Here is a 26591-nt window from a genome sequence, read left to right as displayed (position 1 = left end):
TTAAAAACAAATAAAAATGCTGCAACTTGGATTAAAAGTACAAGGATATCTAGTACATTTTATTTCATTGGTTGATGTAAACCGATCATATGTGTGAGGGCGGGACCTAAGTGAGGCAGGTGAAAGGTCATCTTAGCCTGCCTGAGATTCTACCATGGATTCTACTGCCAAGTTGTGCTAGAAGGGGACTGAAAGAGCTAAGCTAATAACGGTCATGAAATACCTGTGGATGCAGAGTCTGTATTCTTGGACTGTTAGGATGAGTGAGTACCGGCTGTAAATTATTTCTGCGCATTAATAAAACGCTGGAAGTGCATGAATATGGTGCTAATGTCGAGTTAGCATTTTTGCTCGAGCCATTGCTAACTGTATGCACAGTAGAGTTTACCATTAGCCGGATATATTAAGCTAAACAGAGACTTCTGTCACACAGTGGACCAAGAGGACTTCTCTGGACTCTTCTGCCGTTTATTGAAATTTTTGCCAGTGAACTCCATGTAGCCAGTGACGTGTGAGGCAAACTCCAAATCATCTGTTGAGTGCTACAGCCGTGAGGACAAGGCCTCATCCATCCCTCACACTTTCTACTAACTCAAAGGATTTGTGAGTAAACTAGAGCATGTGCATTTCTTTTCTGCTTGGTTTCAAGTGAGCGACCAATTGTGCTTTCTTATTTCAGTAAAAGACCTTGTTATTTAAATGGTAAACTTCTTAACTGACTTTAAAGGGGAACCATTTTGTAGGACTGTGATATTCACTTTTTTTTTTTTTGGGACTAATACTCCTTGATATTCCACCTGTGTTGGAACAAATCTACTCTCATTTGTTTTTATTTTATGTCCTAATAATACATTTTATTTTCTAAATTCTACTTTTGATGTTAAACTTTTTTTGGGTTGCCTCTTAATTTTATTGCTAAAGATATACACAAGGTTTAAAAGCTTGACATTTTTTATTCTTAGTGAGTTCAAAATAAAGTAGCTCATATTTTTTTCTGTTTATTGGAGGCACCACTCAATTTAAAAACCATAAATAAGTGTAAAAGGTTGAAACCGATTAGTATTTGTTTCTCCTTTACCAGTAATTGCTTATTAGTGAAACCCTAGTGTTCCCAGGGCCTTACCTGGAGTACTCCCATCACTTTGACCAAGGTTTACTTGCATTGGGTGCTACGTATTTAATATTATTGTTGTAATAAACATTCTAGTCTTGTTCCTACTATTGTTGTGGTGAGTCTTTATTTATTTTGCCTGGTATGGAAAAGCACAATCTGACTGAACTGTAGTGGTATTCCAATGTAGGCTAATAATAGCACAGCATCTATAATAATTATTTTTTATTTTCTCTACATTTTAATTTTAATTCTTCTTTAAGAACTAAATAAGCTATACGTCGACACGACTGTTTACAAAGTTTCTTTGAATTTTGAAGGGTGGAGATAATTTGATTCATGTCACACATCCAACACGTCAACCACGGGATGTTTTACACACAATTTGAAAACTAATATATATTCATTTTATCTATAATATACCTATGGTCACTCTACCATAATGGAATTTGGTCCTGCAATAAGATGTCATGACTTCTCTTGTGCGACATCAGATTCGACTCACTTAAAATGGAGATCAGAACCACAATGGAAGCAGGATATAACATAAGATATTCAGAACATACAATGAAGTTAGATTAATGGAGAGAGATGTGACCATTTTGTAATTATCTCTGTAATCTAGTAATTAACTGCCAAGAGAAAAACATAACGATGGTTTAGTACAAACTGATTTGTTTACAGGTATAATTTTGGAGTGGGTTGGGATGAAATGGGAAGATGTGTGTAGGAATTGGAAAAGAGAAGGAGAAGATCCGAAGCTTATTTTGAAATTACATCTGTTTATGTACGAAGAACTGTTCACAACATATCAGCTTCTAAGAATGGGCAAAACGGTTCAGTCCAAAATAACTCAGTTAAAAATTTGCACATTGCGTTTAGAAATCTGGTAAACCGTATAAAAAAAAAACTTCAATCTGTGCCAACTTTTTAGGCACGTCTGCTTTCCAAAACGAGGCATAAATAATCTTGCTAAATGGCTGGCTGGCTCACAACAGTTGGACGGGATAGCTCACATTTGTGAATCTGTTTAAGTGTGACTAATTACTCTGATGCTGATGATTTGGTCTTAAGCAGTTCCAAAGCTCAACCAAACCAGCAGTTGTGGCATTTAGGAACATCTAACAGACAATATGGAGATAGACTGCTCGCTTATTCATTTTAAGCCAACAAGTTATTGCCTGGAGAAATTTTGGTGCCAAGATCTGGAGAGAGATTTTTTTTTTTTGGTTGGGGAGTAAGGGAGGAGGTGGGGGAGGCAGAATCTAATCAGCCTCCTACACACTTCACACTGCAGTCAAGCCAACGCAGCTCCGAGACTGATGGTGTAGCCGTGCAGTGCGGTGCAGTGCTGGGCCGTGTTGTGTTGTGCTGCGCGATGCTGTGAGGGATAATGATCCGTGGCTGTGTAAGCCATTAGTGAGTAAGTAGTTATGTTGGAAACCCTGTATCCCTGGCGCCTGCTGTCACTTTGATAAATACGCAACACCTAGGTGCCCTCGCAGAAAACAACTCTAAGCTTCCATTTAGTTTAAGTTCCTCAAAATGTACGAATGCTCCTAAATATTCTGCTTGTTTGGTGCTGGAAATGAATCTTTGCTGGTGTCTCATGCGATAACGTTTCAGCAGGTACATGTCAATCAGCTCGAAAGATTGCATTGTGCTGGGGTTTCAGCTGGCGTTGCTGGGATTGCATGGTCCTGCAGTGCTGAACTACGAAGCACGTGACCCGACATCAGTAACTCAGGCACACATTTCTGCAAACAGAAAGACAAGCCCGCATGTGCATGTTTCCCAGTGAGTCCTCTTCAAAAGCTGATTTGTTTGGGTCACCTCAGCAAACCCACCACAGACATTCGAAGAAGACTTCCTGCTAAGCCGTCTCTTTCAAGTCTGCTTATTTTCACCTCATTTTACACCAGTATGAGATGAACTCTTATAAAAAAAAAGCCCAATTCACGGTCGACTGGGTAAAAGTTTTTTTTTTTTAAAGAATACATTAGTAGATTCAAATCTTGAATTCCCTCTAATGTGATACAAGTAGCGAGCCCTTACTACCATATGGCCTGCCCTCATTCACTGTGTTTGTGGGTGTTTGCTACAAAGCATATGCATACGTTTATTCATGGTGAGTGTTTGTTTTTCGGCAGGGAAGCTCTGTCCCACATTCAGATTAACGGTCCTGATTCAGACATGGAAAGGAGATGTGGCAGCTTTTTGTCCACATGAAAGGATGGAGGGAAAGAGGCTTTTTCATGGTCTGAGTCCACTTTGAATTGGACTATAGATTCTGCCTAACTCTTTTGCAAGCGGATCTGATCCAAGTGCCATTGTACTGAGAGGTTCCTTAGAACAAACTCCCTTTCTCATTACTTTTTTTCTAATAATCTAAATCGTTTCTTCCCCCCCCCCTCTGGCTAAAAAATTGTAAATAATTCAACAGGATTGTCAAATTAATGACAAGAAAATTCGCCTTCCGTTGATTTTCTCATTCAAGGGAAATTTATGGGTCAGTTAATGTAAAGAAATCGTCCTTCCTGAAGTCAATGAATATGGAGTGAAATGTATTGTGCAAATTCAGTTGTGGGAATTTTGTTGGGCTTGCTTTGTTCTGGATGTCCAAAGAAGTGAACCATACACAAAACAGAAGACAGTTTCACAATAAAGTCCCTGAAAGAAAAGATCTGGAACCTTTTCCAATTGTGCTAGTAGGTTAATCTCCCCCCCCAGTCCTAGACTGGTTTCTATGCAAAGCTCACACTGGAAACGCTGGTCTGGCAATGAGCTTTACTGGCTTGCTGAGCCTCTCTCAGTTAAGACTGTCACTACTGTGGCCAAGTAACTGTTCTGACAGAGTGGAGATACCAGCTCCGCTTTCAGGATTGAGCCAAGACCACAGTTTTGTCTCCATGTGACAGTGAGCGGAAAAGACAGACCTCTTATTAATACTAATCTCCGGATTAGGAAAAGCAGCTTTAGGCCTTGAAGTCATTCTCTCCAATCAGCATCATTGTCTACAACAAATATGATCTGCAACTTCTCGTTCAATCTGCAGCGGCGCAAACAGATAGGGAGCCGTTACAAAATCAGAGCGACGATTGGGCCAGAAAAGTTGGCTTGGGGCTGGATTTTCTTCAACAGTAATACATGAACAAAAAAAGGGGCCACATGGGAGGGGAGCACTGATTTTTTTATTTTTCTCCTTCTTCAACTAAGTTTGTATGATCACGGATCTTTTGTGTTCGGTTAATCTCATAATCTATCAAATGACCTTCACTAATCAAGTGCTAAAGTGGACTTTGAAGGAATGGCATTGGCATTTCAGTATGCTTGCCAAATCGCTGAAAGCTTTGTAATAAACTTCAACGTCCCCTTTGGAAGGCCAACTTTTCATGCTAGACCTCAGTCATTTATATTTTATGTTTTATACATTTCTCCCCCGTTGATCACTGGAGTCATAAAAGATGTGAATAATACAAGATCTCAGAAATTTTCTGGCCAATATAACTGATTGCCTGCAGTGATATCACATTCCTTAATATTCCAGGACACAAGCGTGTTCTCGTGTGCGTGTGTGTGTGTGTGGGTGTGTGTGTGTGTGTGTGTGTGCGCGCGCTGTAAGCAAGAGAATGAGAGAAGAGGAAAAGGCTTGAGAGATGGAGGGTGGTTTTTCCTGGAGGCTTAGTGCTTTCTGGATTCCTAGAAATAGGATTTTGATCTTTCAAATGTGATTAAACTTCACTTTGTTCGCATATGATGGCAGAGAAATTTTAGCAATCCAAAGAAGCAAGGGTGCAGAAATTGTGTGGTGGTAGGTGTTTATGTGCTTCCATGTATGCGTAGGCCCCCCTATGTCTTTCTTCGTATGTATGTGTGAGTGCAGTATGTGTGTTCACCTCAGCCAGATTCCCTGGGGTTTGCAGATGGTAACCCAACATGCCAGCTATACAGAAACAGACAGACACACACAGTAACACCAACACACACACACCTCCAGAGCCAACCTGGAGTCAGGGCCTTGTATCCTGGAGGTGATCCATGCCAGATTACGGCTCTTTTGCACAGCATGGACACTTCAAGATGTCCCACTCCCTCTCTGATCTCAATCTGGATAATGTCTTCCCATGCAGCTTTAGAGAGAACGCCAACCGGACCAAAAGCTCAAATTATAAGTTAGACTGCGTGCTTCTGATGAGGATAAGTCTTCAGAAAATTGCGTTCCATATCTATTAATATTTTTGCTTTCATATGTGAAATCTTGAACATCATAGTCACTATAAAGATGCAGTTTTTCCATAAAATAAATCAAAATTGCTGCTATCTGCATTGTCCTCCCAAAGTCAATGCCCTCTAGTGGTCACAGTGTCAGTGAGAGGCCAAGGAGGAGCAACAGTGACTTTATACAGGGCAACTAAGAGCATGTACAACTAGAGGAGGTCACACTAAATCTACTAAATGTTTGGCCACTGTGGCTTTATGTAAGGCCTCACGTTTTCCTCAGAATTGATCCTAACCTCTGTCTGTCCTCAGCAAACATGTTTTTCTTTCATCCAGGGCAGGTTTTGTCTTCCTTCTTTGTTTTCCCTCTCCCATCTTCCATTTCTTGTAAATTTCATTCTCTTCTCCGTTTCTTACATCTTTCTTTTTTTTAATTTTTATTCCCTCTTCCCTAGCTGTGTCTTTTTTTCCCTTTCTATCTTTATTTCTTATTTCCTGCCTTACTTGTGTCCTACAGCTATTGCTTATGTGATTCATCGCCTTTCTTCCTTTCCTTGTCTTTCCTTTTCTTCCTTCCTTGTGGCCTTCATTTCCTTCTTATTGCCCAGAACGTTGTCAATATTTTGGGAGGTCAAACCTTTACCAGTCTTCTATAACCTTACAGTATATTGTATGGTTTTATTTGTGGCATAAAGGGCAAACAACACGGTAGTGAAAGATATATATTTTTTTTTATTTGACAAACTATTATATTTTTTCAGTCAACCGACAGCAGAGGTGTCTGGTCGTCAGCTGATGCTTCAAGACACAATGCAAAGGTTTCCTTTTAAAAACCTGTTTATTTAGATGCACTTCAACTAAAGGTGCCAATCAAACCATGCAAACTGACAAGATATATTGTGGTAATGATGACGTGTGCTCCTCTTTAATATGGTCTTTTTAAAAAGTCAGACTGATGTCTTTGGCTAAAAAAAAAAAATCCTCTGCTGAAGGTACTCTCTTTCATTTCTCCAAACAAGATCTGACCTTTTTAGCACCAATTCATTTCTCTCTACCACAGAGACATTGTGAAAAGAAGAAAGAAGTTAAAAACGGTTCATAATGCTAACTGATCTCTTGCACCAATATAAAGGTGTTTTCACTTGCAAATGTCTTGATGTCAGTCAATTTTATTTATGTCGGACTCTATAACAACAAGGACTGCACCACAGTGCCCGACCTATTCAAAGTGCAGTATTCGTGGATTCACCTGTTCACAGATTTTTCTGTGGATTTTGACTCTATTTATAGAAAATTTGCCCATTCACCTCAGGGTACATTGTGCTCCACAAAAATTCAGCAATGTAGACCCTCTTGGCAAGACATGATGAATGAAACGGCTCGACAGTGGTGGAAGGAGTATGTCCAATGTAAGCCAAGATTTGTCATAAATTTAATCTATTTAAAGACTAAGAAATTGTTTCCCTGTAATCCTCAAATTTGTACTATATAATCTAAATACAGTTAGATCAGTTTATCAAAAGCAATACTGCATACGCATAAACAGTCGCGCACACAGGCCACTGTGAGCTCTTAGCAAAAATAAACCCAGGGTCAAAATTAAATATTCATTCTCTGCAGTGAGGTAGAGGAGAGTACAGCCCAGGGAATTGTGTCCTGTGAAGGAGAGAGAGAGCTCGAGTCCTTAGTGCTTACAGTGTGTGTGACAGGACTGACCCTCATATCACCTCAGACTTTTACACTCACCATCATCTGGCATGAGAAAGGCGGCACTGCACCGTGGCGCAATAACCGAACAGCCTTACCTCTGACCCAGTCTGCAGCAGAATGCATAACAGTGACACCAATGACAAGTGGAGGCAGTAACTAAACAAGGAGCGAAATGTAATTTTGAGCTAAAAAAAAAACCCCACCTCTGTAAACATTTCAATGCTCATGGACCCCAGCTGCTGTCATCAATCACTGCTGTCAGTCACTGTGCATGTAACTTACTTTTAAAAGAAATCTTAAGTGCTGAACATGCTCCTGCACCATTATGTATTTAAGACAGACCTCGCCTTATTTTTCACAGAAGACGAACAAAACGAGTGGAAAAGAAACGCCCCTGAAAAACATCAATAGTTAACCATGCAATCATGGGCCACTGTGGAATTTTCTGGCATGAAGGTTTTCCATTTTGATCCTAGTTTCTCTCACATTTGCCATTCTTGCTTCCGTCCCACGACACTTCCTCTGTCCAGCTTTCTGCAAAAACAGAAAGGGCTGAACTAGAAAAGAAGTGGGGCATGGAGCTAACCCGACTGCCTAGCCAGGCATTCCTTATTTCTGTGGCTTTTGATGCTGACTGGTATGAAAAATGTATGGCTTGGCACAGAATGCAGCTACTTAAGGTGGACTATTTGATGTGCCTATAGTGTGTGTCTTGTTTCAAGAGACTGTATTTCTGTTTAATACATACATAGATAATGATGAGACCTATGGAGTAGAAGTGAAGACATTCTCCCTGCTCCCCTCATGGATGATTGCCTTCTCCATTTACAGTACATATACCAAATATCAGATGGACAAGTTTATGTCCCATATGTTGAAGATCTGGTAAAATTAGGTCATCCAGGATGTGTGGAACATGCAATAACACAGCAGTCCATTTGTTTGTTGTCAAAAAATAAAAGAGCAACACATTAGTTGATGTTCTCATCAGAGCAAAGTGCAATCCAAAAGACCACAGTGCATTTTTACCAGCTGGTAAAGTAGACCATAAAACAACATAAAGTGAATCAACACTCTTCCTGCAGCATTAAGTGCTACTGTCAGTAAACTGACTTCACTTTTATCTCAACAAAAGCTTTCTTCCATTTTGGTAAGCTTCACACTTATCAGCAATTTCTTAAGGTGACCTAAAACGCTAAGTGGTTTCACTGCTAAATATTACAAGCTTGGATTCAGCCAACGCCAACTTCCAAGTCCGTGGTGTCTCAATTAATATTTCAGAGCAATTTATGACTCATCTTTTTAAATTAAACTCCCCCTCTAATGCGTCTACAGGGAGATCAGTCGAGAGAAGTCAGTTTGGGTAACCCTGTCACACTGGCATTAACGTAAAGAGCAAACTCATGCAACAAACATAGGTTTGGAATAGAGAACTACATACACATATAAGTATGCTTCAGTATAATTAATAACCCTAAAAAGAGGGACTAAAATGGTCACAACTGTAGTTTAATCAACAGTACTAAAACAGCTTCAGCAAAAGTTTCAGGACAATTGGCTTAATAAGTTTTAAAATGAAGTGAAAGAAATCTGACAAATGCTTGTTATTTAGTAACAGAATCAAGTTTCAGAAATGTAAATTTGAGTTAATATTTGTCCTTTCCGTTAATTATAGACTAGGCATGGGCAATTCAGTGTGATGAGCAAGGTTTGCTCAATCAGGACATTGATGCAAAGATTAAAATCTATCATGAAGCGTCTTGTAGTTGGACCAAGGATAAAAGCAAAGTCTTAGGCAATGGTTGGAAATAAGAGACTTTAATAAACAAACACAGACTTGTATATTTGTAAGAAGGGATACAGAACTAGGAGCTAGTAGGCAGTTAAAAAGGCTGAGAGCCATGAGGCAACAGGAAGTAATGGAATAATCCAACTGAGAGTCGCAGAGAATGAGGAGCTTTAATACTGGTTGATTAAGTGACAGGTGGCTTATTGGGAACATGGTGCAGCTGTGAGAGGAGAGCAGACAGCCAGGCTGAGGGAAGGACTGACAGCCACGTACCAGTCTTTTAGTTTCCACACCATGACTGTGTTTTTTTACGACCGGAACAACTGACTTTGTTGTTCTTTTAAGGAAGAGCAAAGTACACAGCATCACCTGGTCTTTCCTCTGAAATCTTATTAAAATATATTAACCTGAGAACTGTCTAAATCCTGTGATTTTAAAACTGTTTTTTTCATCCTTATTTAATTATGATGACAGCAGCAGCTCTATTTTTAATGTCTGTAGTCGGAATAATCTTTAGCAGGTTGCAGGAATCTCTGTCAACATTAACAGCCTTTAATTTACAATGGAAAATTCACTTCCTGTACTCCTGATTACAGGAAGTGGGACCAGTGGGACCATTGGCTTACATTTTGCCAAACAGAGAGCAAAGATATGCTATGCAGAGAAGAGGCTTCATGTAGAACCTCTGTTGCAAATATTTAAATCACTTTTTCAACAAAAGGCAGCCATTTGAAGAGCCTCGGGGCAAAATCAGAAATGTTCTTCTGCCGTTTTCAAATTACGCGTGTGCTTTATTTGAGGCTTTAAATAGAAAAGCCTGGAAATAATGTCATGAGTTTCTTTTGGCAATACAGAGCTGCTTCTATTGAGTCCTGACCTTTTAAAGTGAGCAAAGTAAAATTAAAGACAGAAGCGACCGAAAGGGAAAAGTTGAGTTTTAGAGCCTGATGCGTGGTTGTTCTGCGTTTGCAGTCCGTCTTCATGAAGTATGCCTGACAGGCTTCGTAGCATCTGGCTAATGCCGTCATCAGTGTCACTTTAAATGATCAAACCATCTCAGTCAAAACCGGCTCACTGCACTGTGGAAAATGAGAAAATTCCTCACTGTGAGCCCCAAAGGATGCACATAACCTTGTTTACATTTACTGCTAATACTGTAAAGATGAGCATAAAAAAACACAGAATCAGTGCTTTGATTCTTGCCTTGATGCTGACGGCTTTCTGTAACTGACCCTGGTCACTGTTAACTGCTACTGCAATGTTTCCCATCTCGCCAGGTATATTATGAAACACTTTATGTGGTCTAAATATGAGTAAGTGAATCCAAATGAAGAACTCAATACTCTTATGTTGTAAATACATCAGAAAGTTGGCAAATCTGCCAGTTTCCCTTTCATTCACCGCATGCGGCGGTGAGTGAATCCCCTCACCCCATGTTATTGGGTCATTGCTGCAATATTTGACTCACAGTGGCATTGATTTTTTCAAGGTGTTTCACATTTGACATATGTTCCTCATCTGTCAACTTTTTTGACTCACTTACAAATTCCTGCTTAGTTCTAGTTTGATGGGAGAAGTAAAAATGTTGCCAAAAACACGAGCAGAACATTCATCGAATGAGCACAAACGGCAACAAAATGTCTGACACAGTTACACACAAGCAGCTATGTCTTCCGGCAGGTTAATCAAGCCAGTGGCAATGATTGAGTCACACCTCCTTTAGCTGGAAGCCAGTGATATGGCTGTGTTTGCCAGTTATCTGGGCTAATATAAGCTCCCAACCCCCAAGTTCTGATTAAACAGCCGCAGAATAACACCTTTACTAAGCACCAGACCCCCATACTGCCTCAGGCTATCACTGTGGTAATTATAGCATGCTTTTGCAATTTTCAAATCTTTGCTGCCTAATTTCTTAATCCCCATAGCCAATACGTAATTTTGGCTCTAAGATGTAATTGTTTAGAAAAAGGTACAAAAAAAGAAAAAAAAAAAGCAAGTGATCAGTACTTTTTCTCAGTCTGTAATAACAGACACAACAAACCTGTAATGTGAAATAAAAGGCAACTGAGGAAGTATTGGAGTCCTGTTTGCCCTGCAGTAATACCAAAGACACTTAAACATGGCGTTCGTCTTTTTCTGATGCCTCCCTGCCTTGTGCTTCTGCAGCAGAGGTCGCTGACCCAGCCTCAATCCTGTCTTTTTACTGCTCTTCACTCCCTTCACCTCTTCTCTTTTGCTGTGAAATAGAGTCGAGGAAATAAAGAGCAAACACAAGTGTGTTGTGTCACTCAAGCTTCCTGGAACGGCAAGTTCAAATTTCTCCGCTGACAAATAAAAGAAAAATACTGCACAGCAAAACCAAAAAAAAAAAGGGGACACAAATTCAATCTACTGAAAAACTCTCTGGAGATGATATCATTGCTCAAGCCAGCTGCTGATCTTTTTGAGATAAACTGGTGTTGCACTATTTGACAGGCTGGTGGTAGGAAATGCTAAGACAGTAATTCACTAGAAAACATGCGCTTCTACCAGCAATGCTTGGCATCGGCGGACACAGACAATTACTAGCAGGCCAAGGCTGGCAGTTCAGGACGCAAGCCATCATTTGCATCCCTGGGAGAAAATGTATGTATTAACAAACAATACTACTGATAGTGGTAAAGTAGAGAGAGAGTGGACTGACTTGCCACTTCACATCTTTACAAATACATTTTGCTAGATAAAAAATTAAAAAAAAGATATAGGAAGATTATTAATTCATCCACCCCCACAAAACTGATCCTCTTCAGTAACGAGATGAAAAATCCACAAAATAATTGTGAATATGATTGACAGCTGCAATAATTCAACCAGAGAAATTTATCAGTGCCTTACATTGTCTTTGTGTGTATGTTTGTGCATATGAGAGACAGGTGCCAGCGACATAAAGCTCAAATTAAAACCTAGCACATTGATTCTGACAGAACCAGTCAAATTAAGACTGAAACACTGACTGTGTAGAAATTTAAAGCTGTCAGTATCGTGGACATGATTGCAAATAACAACTATTCAGGAGCCAAAGAATCACTGTTTTCTGTTTGTGTCTTTGTACACTTTTGCTACTACACATCTATTGTTAATTTCAGCTCTATCTATAGACAAGGCAGTGATTTACCCGTTTTGCCTTCCCCCTCATTCAATTTTAGTTAAAAACCAGAGAATTAAATGTGATGAAAACTTGCTGTGTCAGGGTTTTAAACTGTATGCGATACAAGTACAGCACAGTCCTCATTGATTGGTGGACCACAATTTTTTTTCTTAAAGTAAAAAAAAAAAAAAAAAAAAATCAGACAATAACCTTTTGACTTTTACTGCTAGACAGCTCAGACTGCGGTTTTTAGCTTCTGCTCTCTAAAAAAGGGCATCGTAAAATGAACAGAAGGATGCCTGCTGAGCGAACAACTTGAGCAAAGTTAGAGGGAAAGCAAGGTCAAAAAAGTCTGAGTGACCAACTTGGTGTCCATACTCTCCTTTATGTAGGAAAGAGGAACAAGAAGCTTTAATTATCTAACAATGACATAACCAAAAGTCACATAAAGCTGATTTATGTAATGTTACAGGAACAGACTCACTTTCAAAGTACATAGAGACGGATGGTGTTCTTCCTTGTGGTTCAGAGATTTGCTTCTATGAGATATTTATTTGTTCCTGCGGAGAAACCAGCCATGATAAAGTGCTGTAGAATGCATTAAGCATTAAATATTAAGTTTGGATTTGCAATACATTGTAATGGACAGTTACTATTTTATATGGGTTTGAATTTTTTTTAAATTATTATTAACGACCTACAGATTTAAATACAGGGATTTATTAACATGTGACTGTGGGTCGATTTGTTCAAATAATGAAATGTTCTCTCTTCTACTTGACTTAATGAGAATACTGAGAGTGTTGTAGCCATTTATTGTGGATTATGAAGGAGCAAAGATTAGACGAAGGATGTCAAACTCCAGTCCTCAAGGACCAGTGTCTTGCTGCAGCTTTTAGAGGTATCCTTTACATTCGGACTAAAAAACTGAATTACCTTCTTAACTTGAAGTCAAGTTCTCCCCACTAAGGACCAGATTATTTGGTTTAGGTGTGTTGAGGCTGAAACCTTTGTTTCAAGGTTTCTATTGTTCTCTCTGAAACATATTTGCCTTTCAAATAGGCGTGGATACATTGATAAATATATGGATTTGCATGGTTGAGATCAGTATGTTTTAGTTTTTTACTCGGCTAATGATTGAAGATGGTAGGATTGCATTACTGCTTGTGATTTGGTTTTTAATGATGATTCAGTTAATAGGTTGCGTGATATTTGTGAAAGTGGTGCTTTTTTATGTGCAATTAATTTTGTGGATGTCCATCTGCATCGAGAAGACGACTGAATGGACCAGCTTTGATTATATATAGAATAGTCTCCACAGCCAAAAGGTTTGAAGTGACGCCTCATTGCATGTTTTCTGAAATGCAGACGTAGCAGTCAGATTGGAGAAGATGTAAAGTAAGAAAAAAAAAATCAATTCCTTCCTTTCATAAAAACTTCAACATTTTTACACAGCCCACTGCCTCCGATCACTAGCGTTGCCAGTCTTTTACGTCCCCAGATTCACATCTTTCATTCCAAAAATCACAGAATGAGATAAAAGTGGTCTATGAGAAACCATGAAATAGTAAGAAGGTGGTAAGCATGAGAGGATAATTATAGAGCCCAGATGGCAGCTCCTAACTAATAGTCCAAATTATCAGTAATGGGGACCGTTTGGAATCGGAGCGGAAAGAGGTGAAATCTCACCATGACACCCAGCTTGTTGCTGCAGAGGAGACTAACAGCCTCTGATTGGGGGGAATTGGTTATAATGAACCAGCACACTGCCAGCTTTAACCAATCATGTGTCAGAGGTTAATAAACCACATGCCACTAGATTCAAGACAAATACATGGAAACGCAGTCATTTGGAGTAATTATACTTTCTTATCGTTGTAGGCAAACACACTTGAATTTTAAAATGTGTTGTAGACACAAACTAACGCGTGTGAGCAGTGCTATTGCTCGGTACTACAGGATATTGCATTGTGCAAGTTAATACATGTTGACTTGATATCACATTTTTAACAGCAGAATAAAAAAAATATATACATTTGTGTAAAAGTCAGATTTTCAAGAACAGTTTTGTGCATAAGATAGTTATTTGTTCAAATTCTGATTAAGAAAGAATACAAAAGGAATTCACATGTATTTCTTAGTTCCCTTTTAATAGTTAAACTACCTGTGATCTGTGACGGCTCTTGGCAGAGTCTTGAAATCAAATTATATTTAATTATTTGTGATGTGGAAACAAGAGTCCATAAATGAGAGCATTGCTGATGTCTTTCAAGAAGGATGAAATAGGGTGTCCCCAAAGAGAAGGATGAGACATGTTTGTCCTAAAACTCAACTAAGTGACATAGTTACTGAGATAGTAGTTCTTGAGAAAGGTAATTTTGAAGCTGTGAATGAGACCATGAGTAGATTTATTTGGTAGTTATTTTTCATTTTTGAGGCTGCATTTTTTCATTTTATTTTTTCAACTTCAGGTACATCTCTTCTTTTGATTCTGACTTCACTTTGTTGCTCTTGGCTGGTCAATAGGAATTGATTTTAGTTGTATAATCCACACATTACTGAAATGGTGATATCCACAAGGGGACATGAAACATTCCTAGGATTTCATTGTGTGGGCTGCTATACATGGCAGCGTGCCAGAGCTTAGAGACCACAGACAGATCCCACATAAACACAGGTCAACACAGACATTTGACTCCTCTATCCTCTGGATTGTCCTCTGAAGCTTACTTCATCAAATAACAGTGAACCTGCTGCTCAGGTTGTACTGTATTTACACAAACTCACCTGGATGCTCACATTACTGATCTGTTCTGATGTACTAAAAAAAACTGTTTTGTGACAAATTTTTTTGTTTCTTCAAATGACCGTGCAGGTGTAAGTTACAATTAATACGCAACAGAAAAAGTAGGATGTATAATCCAGCCGCGGATTAAAGTAAAGTTCTTGTAATCTTCTTACATACTCCAGTATCACGCACATTACTTATGAATAAATTATGCTAATATGTTGCAGATTGAGGAGGACGGCAAGGGGCTACGTTTTCAACAGATGTTCCTTTAAGCAAAACCAGCATGAGTTTATGATATTTTGAAATGCGATGTATTCAATTCTCAAAAGACACCGCTGTTTCAAAAATGTCTTCTAATTAGCAAACTCATCTCCTCTGTGGTTTTGCTGTTTGTGTGAAAACAGGCTTCAGATGCCCAAGGGACAGAAAAGATTGAGTCATATCAAAGCAGATCTTTAGCACTGATGTTGCAGTTCCCTATGATTATGAAATTATGTAGTCCCATGTGTCCCATTTAATGTCCTTTTGAATCCTTTCTAATGCTTGGGATAAATAAAGGGGGGGAAATAAGAGTTGAAACATGTTTTATTATGCATGGGAACTTCTGTACACTTCTTCACTAACTTTATGTTTAACTTTCGGTCAGAAAGACAACAAACAGCATGTGTCACTGAGGGCCAATGATGAGTTGATCATCAGGTACAAATTTGACTACGATTGCAAAATTGATTTGTAGTCAAATGCGATGATGAAAACAGAATGTTGTAAAATGGGGAATACAAGTTAATTTAAGCATGGATAACTAAAATAATGGAAAAATATCAGAGATCTGATGTTTGATTTGGCTTTGAGTTACTTAAACCCTATGTGATTATCACTTGAAAATTGAACTTGATGGAGATGTGTGTGACTTTCAATAAATGTAAAAGAACATTGTGCTTCTTCGTAATCTCTGTTTACCACGTCTTAACAAGCTGCAGTGTCTGTGAGTCTAAATACTGGCTGTAGATGTACTTCGTGAGGATAGGTTTTAGTACCGAAACTGTCTTTGTAAGGGCCAAAGATTAAATAAATGTCAACTACTTGGAAGTATCATCATCATTCACCGTTATTTATGTTATACTTGGAAAAAATTAGGCGTATGAGGAATTTTTCAAAATGTTAGCATCTTTATTTATAACTTATAACTTATTTCACTGCAGTTGTGCTTCAATCAGCAATGTAAATTTGAATATTTGGTAGGGGGAGAAAAGCTGGTGCAAATATAAGTCTTAAAGTCTTGCTTCCCTGATATCACAAATGGTAACATAATGACACACTAAACCAAAAATAGAACTAGGTTTTAGTTTCTCTAATATTCCATAATGTCTAGTGAGGATGCTTGGCATCGTTTCTTGGCATCAAGTTCATTAATGTTCGATGTTTGATTCTGAGCTGTGGAAACTCCAACACTTCATAGATCCACATCCCTAAGTGCCTCTGTGTGGCATCTTGCTCGTTTTCATCAGTGAGAACAGTTGGTTGCACAGATCTAACATTTATACATTCAAGCAGCATGGAGGTGGAGTCGAGGCATCATCACAGGAATGAATCCTCATTGCACAGCGTGTTCAGGTTATCGGCAAAATGTGCATTTATAACGCAGCTGGAGTGACTTGGTTTTTCATTAATTGATTGCGAAGAAAGTGCCACATGTTTGCTGCATCTGACTCTCCCACAAGTACAGCTTGCACGCCCTCATCTTCTCTGAAAGGAAATCTGTTGTCTTCTATAAATCCCAAGTTTGTCATTTGAAATAACATACGATCAACACCGAAGGAATCAAGCTGTCTATGGGGTTTTTAATATTTAAACACAGATTTTGCAAACAGTCTGACAAAATTGGACAAAATTCTGAATGCCTGAGAAAGTCTTACTAAGCATTAATGATCATAGCTATAGTCAAACATTATAGACAGTCCATTTATTGTAGAAATAAAGAAGAAATTGTGAAACAATGGTGGTTACAGTAGATTAAAATAGTTTTTAACAGTGTTGAGATGGGCAGAGGAATATTTGCTTGGCTTCTAAAGGTAACCTGAGCAAAGATGCTATAAATTAGGCCTGGTTATCCCCTCAACTATATCTGACTTTAGCTGTAAATAGTCTTTCTATGTACAGCTTTGCAAGTTTCACTTCTCAAATTGATATAACATTTGCATGTTATATTAATAAGTTTTCTTAGGTGCAGGTCTTTACAAGTAATAGTATTAGTTTGGTAAACATTTTGATAATATCTCAATCCATTAAAGGTGTTGGAACTCTAAAATCATCCTTCTTTGTCACATGAGCATTTGCCTTACTGTTTTAGGTTTTCTATTCCTGCTGAAAGTTGGTCTCAAAGTATCTTAATAATACCACATTACACTACATCTGGCATGCATCTCTATAATCCATATTCATCCCTTTTTTTTCTCCTGTTTTTGTCTGACAACATGCAAATGTATGAAGGGAAATATCATATTTCCCTTGTGGGTAATGCACAATTAGTCTAACCATATGTCTCTTCATGGAAGGCTCACTGGCACAAAGGGCGTGAACTGCATTCAGTTTTGCATTTCACTGTTGGAGTAATGTGAGGAACAGCTGGTCCTTAGAACTTTGGTGCGGATTTTATGATTATTTTATTGAATTGTTCAATGAAGGAGGAAAGCTTCCAGATCAGGCCATGTGTGACAAAAATGCCAGACTATAAATATTTCTAACTATGCTTTCAATGTAAGATTATTTACTTCCTAGATTAAACAGCCTTACTTTATGAAACCTTTACAAAACAGGAAAAGCTGGGTCTCAACACTTAGTTACTTTTTTTTCCTTTTCAGTGTTGCTCCCATCATAATAAGGGAAATCTGGAATAAGTATTTGTTTAGTTTGTGCTGTGTACACACACACGGTCCACATTTGGCAGTTTGCCATTTAGACTAATTGTGTGGCATCCAACAGGGTCTCAAACTGTTGGGTTTTAATAATGATAAAATGACATTTTCCCAGCAAGTCAAGGTTGGACTTTTTCCCCCCACAGATCAGTTCATTGTACTGATTTAGCAGCTTTACACAGATGGTTAACTGGGAGTTGGACGACGTCTGTTTGCTATAAATGGTTGTTTGAATTTGAGGTTTAGTGTCACTGGGGCTCATCAGGTGGTTGGCCCTTAAGTTGATAATGACGGAACCTTAACTAGGCATAATTTGAGCCCCCGGGGCTAATAAAGTTTTAGTTGCCAAACCAGACCTTGACTCATCAAGGTATGGACTCCACTAAAACAGTGAAGTTTTGTTGTGACATCTGGCAACAAGTTGTTGGCGGCAGATCCCTTAGGTGAGGCCTCCATGGACCGCATTCTGACTGGTCTTCAGCCCCATATGTTGACAAATTGTGTTCCACTGTGTATATTGACACCTTTCTATCAGAACCAGCATCAACCCATTCAGTTGTTTGAGCTAATGACCTACCATGACCCTGTAATCAGTTAATTCCTTGGATTACTTTTGACAAATCCTGACTACTGCAAACTGGGAAAATCCTTAAAAAAAAGTAGTATTTTAGTAGTTTTGGAGATAATCTGACCCTCTTGGGTAGCCAACACAATTAAGCCCTTACTACTCAATTTTTAAGCTTTACCTGCTTTCAACACATCACAGAGAAAGTGTTTACTCTCTTCCTAATATAGACCACCTATTAAGTTGCAGTAATCCAAAGAATCCCATATTTGTGGAGCTTTGGAATCGATCTTACATGTGTGGATGATCTTGATGATTGTAGTAGATGTTCTTAAACTCTTTTCACTTGTTCTTGCTTCATCACATCTAAATTGGGTTGACTGACATAAGGTCAAAGTACCTAAAATTGTATCAGCCATTTTCACTATTAGTTGTAGCAAATTGGGGAAAAAACCCCAAAAAACTAATTTGCCTACAATCTTGTTTGTCCTATCTTTTTTTTTTTTTTTTTTTTTTCCACATTCTTTGTAAGGTAATAAAAGGTTTTATGCACTTACTTTGTCTCTTCCCATAAAATGTGTTATTACAAAGAGAGAATAGGACAAACAGATTGATGAACTTACAAACTCAAAAACACATTACGTCATACATCATTAATGCTAAACTTTCTGGGCTGGTTCGGGTAGGTCTGCCCCCTTTCCAGAGTAATTGTTTCCCCAGTCTGCTCTTAAGTTGATTTCCTCAGCCTGGAAACAGGAAACAGGATTCCAGTTTCAGGGTTTCAAACGTCCTTTGATAGAGCACCTTCAATGTGATTAATTTTTCTCAGGTGGTGTCAAGTCATATTACTAAAACCGGAGTGATTCTAAACTTAATTAAGCAAGATTTTCATCAGTCTCTTGACATTGTTAGAAGCCTGCATGAAGAAAAAACCCCTTTTGATCTTCACCTGATGTAAGCCACACAATTTATATTGGCAGCTATTGTAAGGATGAGGCATTGATTCCCCTGGGTCTGACGAACAAGGTCTGTGAGGTTTTCTTTCTTTTAGTTTTTTTTTTCTTTCCATTCTGCTCAATGATTGATCTTTGTGATTGTGAAGGCTGTTTTCTATTCTGAATGGAAATGCAGTGAACCCAGCAGAAAGGCGACATTCCTGCTGCACAGAGCGAAGACTGGTGGCCTTTCTCGGACTCAACTGTCTAGACTTAAAAATCTGAAATCCAGGTAAATGTCAGGTGTTTTTAAAGAACGTCATAGGCTACATTTCACTCCTCTTTATTTCACCCCCACTCCATCCTCATCTTTCATTGCCTTTCCTCTCCATGATGTCTGTCTCTAATGTCAGTGCCTTCGGGGTGAGTAGCTCAGTGTGATCTTTTTCCCTTCATCTGTGGGTACACTCCCTTCTTCCTTTTTAGTTCTCTCCTCACACTCCCCTCTTCACCTTGTTTCTGTGATTTGCCCGCCCTCCTTTCCTGTTTCATAAGTCCAGATATTCCCCTCTCTGTCACTTTTTGTCTGCATATATAGAGAGATAAAAATCTCTAAGCTCTGAATTATGTGGCTGTGATAAAGGTCACAGTCCTAATCATCCTGGATGACGACGACTGGATCCGGCGGCAGTCATTAGCGGCAATCTGTCTGGAACTTAACCAAAAATGGATCCCAAGAACAGATTTTTACCTCCAAATCAAAGAAAGATCTATTTGGGGGTAGAGAAGTTTCATCTCTTGATTTAAAAAAAAAGTTCCAAAAATGCACATATAGTGAGACTTAAGGGTGTAGTAAAAATGTTTTCTAATATTACATTAGACAACTACATTTATTGTAGGAAAGACTGCACTGACTCAACACAATGAAAACAATACGGCAATAGATCAATAACCTGTAGTTGTCAGACAAAATCAAAAGATCCTCTCAACGAATAACACAATAACAAGACAAAGCGGAAATAACAGCAAGACAATAACAAGAATATACTGAAAGTTAAAGGTCTAAATTATGATTAAGAAAAGCATGATTAGGCCTGTCGCGATAAACGATAAATCAATTAATCACACGATAAATTAAACCTATAGACCTCATTTTAATTATGACCTTTATCGTCTCTTCCTGCCGTTTTTTCTTTCTGTTGATGACACTGAATGAAAAAGGCTGAGCTCCGGTGCTCTGCACTGACCCCCCCTTCTATTTCCTTAGTGTAATGCCCAGCGCACAGTAAGAGTTGTCGGCCCATTTTCAAAACCTGAGAGACCATCATTAGCCGACAGAAATTCTAGGTATTACGGTTCGATCGGGTTCGTCGTGTTGTGTGGTGTCCAGCCACATGGGCACAAAATAATGGCTACAAGTCCAGTTAACTAATTTTAAAATCAGGCATTAATCAATGCTTTGCTAGAATCTACCTGTGATGCATGTGGCTAGAGTCAGCGTAAAGTCCTGACTGAATGAAAATCATTATAACCTATTTATCTCACGGTAACGAAGAACAGCTGAAAACTTACCAGGTTTATCATCTGCGGTAGCAATTTGGCTTCAACTCCTCCCCTTGTCATTTCTATATTCTTTGCACGAAACGTTGAATAAACATTAATGTTGTTTCCACATATCATCTCCGATGTCCGCTGGACTTTCCCCTCAGAAAGCATGGAGGAGAATCTGCGCTTTCTGATTGGCTACCTGTCACATTCAGCATTAAGCTCCCAGTTGGGGAAAACCCCTTATTTAGATCGGAGCGGCCACGACGATCTACATCACACTACAGGATGATCGGTTACGAAATCACCAGTGACAATCTTAGATCGGCCAACGATCTACGATTGTGATAAGGAGAAAATAGGGGCAAAAAATCGTGTAGTATGAACTACTGCATTAGGTAGTCAGATGTGCCCGTCTTCTCTATTTAAATCTAGTGATTACTGAAGGCCAATACAGTATACAGACTTCATAATCTGCACTCTTTTGGTTGAATGCCGTATTTATTTTCACTTTGGCTTTAAGTTTAGTTTTTATTCAAGTACGTTTTTTGTTAATGGAGACTGAGAGTCCATTTTATTTTTGTTTTTGGTTGTTTTGTTTAGTTTATCAGTTCCAGTGTTATGTGTTCGTTTGAAAATAAAATGTATCTATCTATGGCAGGAAATCGCATGCATTATTACGTCATTTCCATTAAATCAGTGTCAAAAAGTCTTGAAACAATATTATCGTTTATCGCAATAATTTTTTAGACAATTAATCGCTCAGCAAAATTTATCGTGACAGGCCTAAGCATGATGCAAAACACTGTACCAACAAGACTGACACGTTAAACTGAGCTGAATAGAAAAGGCTTTACATGTAGTATATCTAGCTCTTGGATGTGATTCAACTTGGCTTCGATTCAACTTGCAGGCAAATTTATGCACACACACAAAGGCTCAAACTGAGAGCATATGATAATTATTTAATTTCTCTTCATGACAAGGTCATCAAATACCAACATTTAGTCAAAGCCAGTGGTGTCTCGGAGACAGGATTCACTAACCTGACACACCAGATGGTTTGTTGCACAAAACCATCTGGTTGCTTCTTTGTGCAAATACCTTGCTGAATGGAAGGATTTTTCAAAAGTAGATGACAGAGTAGACCATGACAAAGGCATCTCCGTTATGCCAGTCAAACACAAATCTCAATAAATTGCATCAATGAATCACTGCAAATGAGATTTAGTCAAAATAATGCAGAAAAAATTGTCCCTTTTTTGACATTTTAAAATGTTGCCGTATCGAATAATTAAAAAAATAATTCATTATTGACTCCATTAAGACCAAAACCTAAATTTTCACTAAGTTCACAATTCTATCCAAGACTGATTTTCTCTTGTGAAATGTTGATATGTTTAAAATGTGCAAAGCAACCTCAAGGAGACAATGTTTTGGCTTAAAAAGAATAAATAAATAAAACGGACGTCATACTGAAAAGACGCTGCTTCACTCTTTGCACTCATTGACTGGATGATGTGATGCAACTCCCAAACACCCAAAGTACACTTTTTATTGGTTGATCAGTCCAGCTTAGTCTGATTTGGGTGGATCTGCAATTCCTGTTGTAAGACTGTTCTTCAAAACATTGGTAACAGAAATGTTTCTAAAGAAGTCATATAGACGATACTGTGACCTGTCCTAAACGCAGTTCTTTATCTAGTCCGGAGGACTTCACAACACATTCAGTCATTCACCCATTCACTCAGCATGTGATTTCAAACATTCACACACTGTAGTAGTGTAGTCCAGTGGTCTCCAAAGTCTCTGCAGAAGCCAAATCAGGAATGTCTAATAAAGAGAACTTCTTTTTTCCCCCCCTCTAACTTTTCTCTCAAAATTACAAGTAGTTTGTAAAACTCTAAATTATCCAATCAAAATAATATATTTTTTTACATCTGGGAATTAAGTAGATAGTTGATCTTGTAGCTTTTAATCATCTTATTTTTCCGATAGAGAAGGTCCAGTTTTATTTAACTCATTTAGCCAAGGGTCAGTACATAACAAACATATGTTGGTTCTATTCATCATTGGCTTGATCTGAATAGTTAATTCTCTTTGGTTCCTTTTGCTTTCTGTTATTTCCTATGTGATAGCTAGACATTGGCCCATTAATATTGACACATTTCTCCATATAATCTCAAATATGTTGTTAGTTTTTTTCAAGCTTATTCTTTCAGTAAATACTATAAAACACCCTTAGCAATTCAGCTTTTGTTGCCTGTCATTTAATAGTGCAGATCAAAGAGGGAAGCCCAGCACTTTGAAAACACCTTAAACCAGTTTACCAAACCAGCAAAGTGTGTGATCAAAACGAGAGTTGCTGTCTGCAGGTGGTAGGCTATCACGCCTTTACCAGTCTGTCAGTCAGTCAGTCAGCTTTCGAGCAGTCCTCCCAGCGTCTCTCTGATAGCTCTCTAACTCCCCGATGCTATCTATTACTATACCTTGGTATCACTCCATCACCCCTGCAGCATATCTTCTCTGTCTCTCAGAAGCTCCCCGACCTTCCTCCTTTGCCACCTTGCAGCTTTCATGATCTCCCTCGCTTTTACTGTCGTGTGTGGATCGATGGCTTAGTGATGTGCTGGATGTCAGGCCACCTGACAGAGGACGCGGCAGGCTCTAGAGGGACGCCAGGGGACGCGGCATGACTTCGTGTCCGCTCAGCGTCAGAAGGATGGCCGTGGCAGGGAAGGTGCAGGTAGGACCCTGCGTTTGCCTGTCCATTGATTCTCATCAGCTGCTTTAAGTCCATGGCAACTAAAAGTCAGAGGAGAGTGACCCCAAATCTGCAGCATGAGTCAGCAGGGATTTAATGTTTAGTCAAAGCAGCAAAGAGCATTCATAGCAGAGGTTGTGCTAATAATTTCACAATGTAACAATTTCATAAGCAGAAACTGAATCACGTGGGAGACTCGTGGTGCCTGTGCTAGCGTGTGCTCCTCATATCTAGGATTTATTGCTGGCTAAAGCAAAGTTTTAACGCAGACCGACATCTCTGTGGTAAAACTAATTTCCCATTTGTCCCTTTTTTCTGTCTTTCTTTTTTGCTTTCTTCCCTTTTCTCTCTCTTTTTTTTTAAGGCTGTCCACTTTTCTTCCTCGACCCCAAAAATAATGAGTCTTGTTCCGCTCTTTTAACTGTCCCAGACACATGTTCAGACTGCTTGATTACCTGTGTGCCATTTGTGGACAAGGCACTGGCCTCAACTGTATTTCCCTCTGATGGAAGAAAAATGTCATTCTGACATGTTCTGTGTGCGATCCAAGCTAAAAACTCATTCAACTGTTCCAGGAAGAGACTTGCTCTCATCTGACTGTTTTTATGGAGCACACTAATGCAGGGTTATGTGCACTTTATATAAGTTTGTATCTCTAAGGACAAGTGATAAAATAAAAATAACATAAACTACAGTTAAAATACATATATTAATATAATAATCTATATTTTTGAATATATTCCGGTAGTTGATGTAAAAGCAGTTCGCTGTGAAGCAAAGCAGCAGGGAATTATGGGGGTTCACATAGCAGTGCCATGTCCTTCAATTCTTGAAGATCCCATCATTTGGTTTATTTTTGAACTGGATTCACAAATGATCACTATAAACATGCAAGAGTAAAACTGCTTTAATGACTTAGGGAGGCCAGACAGAAATTTGTCTTTTCTCAGCTCTTCTTTTTATTTTCAAATATCAAAATCCATCTTTCAAATTCACAATTGTCCATTTCTGTCTGTCACACAAAATCCCCACAAAGTTTACAGAAAGTTAACACAGATTACAAAGCTGTGCAGGTTCACCCCTCCACTTGTTGGCGCTTGCCTCGTTTTGAGTTTGTTGTGCTTTCTCTCCAACTTGATATGCAACCAGAAAATAAATGTGAGGACTTCCAGTCGAATCCTAGTGTTTTTCCTCACACGTCAAAACAACAGCTTGCATCGCACCTGGTGAACCAAACCCCCCCAAAAAAGAAATATGGCGGAGTGTAACAGGGAATAAATCATACCGCATCCGAGGCAACGTTTATCTCGAGTTGTGACATTCCTGCATCCCTTTTTCACTTATTGCTCCTTTCCGCCTTCTTTCTTCCTCTGCTTCACTGTCAGCTACCTCACAACAACGTGGCAAACACACACACTTACACACATACACACACAAACACCACTGCTCCCACTACTAAGTCACCAAAGGTCAGTCTCTTTAATCTCCACTGACACAGTCGTTATTGGATTCTCCTCCACACCTCTAATGAATATGGATACTCATACACACATAATCTTGCTCATGGACATGTGCATACACACACTCGTTTTGTAGATGCATCTTGTTGCCATTATAGCACCCTTGTGACTAGCAGGGCATTAAACGGGAAAATGTGTCCTCACTGATACATTTGCAGACCGAAATGTTTTATCAAGAGAAATAGCATTCTCAGTCAGATGGAAGGTCGTGATAGCTTTAATTTCACACATGTGTAGGCACAACCAATGTGAGCATTGTGTTATGCACCCCTTGAAATTTGAAATGTGTCTCTTTTCCCTCTTTTTGAGCAGGGCAACATGTTGAGAGCTACAGATCCTTTTAATTCTTCAGTAGGTGATCATTTTCAGGTAACCATCTTCAGGCAAATCTTAAAAGTTAATTCCGCCTTATAATTAATTCATTTTTTTCAGTTTGAGATAAACAGCATGAGAAAAAACCAACAATGTTCTCAGAACGTCTCTAGAGGTTAATGAAACTTTTCCAAATGGCCAAGGGGAACGGATCGTGTTTCTTAAGATGGCACTACCATTCCTGAATCCGTCAAAAACTACTACTTTCAAGCTACAACAACCAAGTGGCTCATGCTACATTTTGGTTCGCCATTGCAGGATAGATCATTTCCATGACTTGACTTGTGTTAATCCTTGAAGAGCAGAAAAAAAATTTATCTCAAAGAGGTTTGTTTGAAGTGCCAGTCAATTTCTCCACATATACAGAAAAGGTATATGTTGAACAGAAGGTTTAACTTTTCACCCTTTCTGCTGCATAATCATCATGGGGCTAAGCTTTTGACAAACCACAAAACCCATCTTTATACTGGTACATGAGCAGAAAGTGCCACAAAAAGGAGCATATTTTACTATAACCAGGCAAATGACAAAATAACGAATCAACCAAATGAATAAAACAGATTTCCTATGGGAACTGATGGCGATTTATGGTGGCAGTTCTAAGCCATTAACTGTGATGCTTTTAAGTAACATCGTTACTAATTTAGGGGCATGTTTATGGTCATTATCAATTTGGAAGACCAATTTGTTCCAATGCGTTAACGTTGTGGATGACTTCTTAATATTTTATTTTTACATGTCCACATAATGTTCTTTCCTCGCATTAACATTGTTTGAAGTGCACCAGACCCTCCTCCAGCAAAACTGAACATGATGCTGCCACTTCTGCACTACTTCACAGGTAAGATGGTTTCACACCAACACATATTCAATTTGGGACACAGCAGACATCTGCATTTTGACCAGGCGATTCGCAAGGCATTCATAATTTACATATAATTGTTTGGAAAAATAAACATAAAGCGTTTAGGCATATTTTGAGGCAAAACGTGTAATAAACAGACGTCAGAATGAGCTGGAAAGATTTCATCTCAATAAACTCAAACAATGCTGGAATTTACTTGTGCTTTACTTTTCATGTTGGTATTTATGTAGTTTTTGGTCTGACTTTGGAGCACAAGTACATCCTGTCCCACGGTTTTCTTTCCAGGATTTTGTGATCCTGAATTCTTTAAATTAAATCACTTGACAAAAAGTTAGCAGACACAAAATATTTCACGCTTCCCACA

At 38.7% G+C, this 26591-nt stretch overlaps 1 long non-coding RNA gene across 2 annotated transcripts; it reads left to right on the top strand.

The window, feature by feature from the left end:
• The first annotated feature begins 155 nt into the window (after positions 1-155).
• LOC103143604 (uncharacterized) lies at positions 156-25359 on the top strand. Of its 2 annotated transcripts, none has more exons than XR_476817.2 (5): positions 156-263; positions 488-603; positions 19358-19453; positions 23347-23452; positions 25303-25359. It is a non-coding gene; the product is annotated as an uncharacterized LOC103143604 (long non-coding RNA). The 2 variants fall into 2 exon arrangements; XR_476816.2 differs by having other exon boundaries at positions 434-603.
• The last annotated feature ends 1232 nt before the right edge of the window (positions 25360-26591 follow it).

The sequence above is a fragment of the Poecilia formosa genome, unplaced genomic scaffold (genome assembly GCF_000485575.1).
Source record: "Poecilia formosa unplaced genomic scaffold, Poecilia_formosa-5.1.2 Scaffold113, whole genome shotgun sequence".
In the NCBI taxonomy this organism is placed as follows: Eukaryota; Metazoa; Chordata; class Actinopteri; order Cyprinodontiformes; family Poeciliidae; genus Poecilia; species Poecilia formosa.
Note: the sequence above shows the minus strand (reverse complement) of the source record. Positions and strands in the feature narration are given on the sequence as shown.